Here is a 490-nt window from a genome sequence, read left to right as displayed (position 1 = left end):
TTGAGCAGGTGGAAATGTATTTCGTCGTATGTATTTTGTATATCGCATAGCGTGTGGGAATTTATGTATATGCTGATACGAAATACGAGTTCGGCCGTTCGTGTCGCCTGAATTTCTCCAAAGTAAATATTTATTATACAACCCCGTATACGTTTATTTTGGATTACTCTTGACCAATGTTACGATTTATTGCATTTATTATTACACGAGTAGTTTAAATACTTTGAATTGATTCGAATTTTTTCTAGCCAAATCACATTTGATAGTAATGAAATAGTGTAAATAAATAATTTTAAAATGAAAAGAATAAATGAATCGAAATATTTATAGTATGTATTGTAATGTAGTAAATTTGACCTAAATGGACTTATACAGTCATGATCTCATAGTTATAAGGGTATAAATTTTACAAGCAAGTATGCAACCCCGAATGTCAAGCGATTGCTATTATTTTTATTCACAACGGATTTCGTTGGTACCGACATCATCA

The sequence above is a fragment of the Brachycentrus maculatus genome, unplaced genomic scaffold, assembly GCF_059751285.1.
Source record: "Brachycentrus maculatus isolate JH-2025_06_01 unplaced genomic scaffold, ASM5975128v1 h1tg000001l, whole genome shotgun sequence".
Classification (NCBI taxonomy): Eukaryota; Metazoa; Arthropoda; class Insecta; order Trichoptera; family Brachycentridae; genus Brachycentrus; species Brachycentrus maculatus.
The sequence above is the reverse complement of the archived record's forward strand: the minus strand, read 5'-3'. Positions refer to the sequence as shown.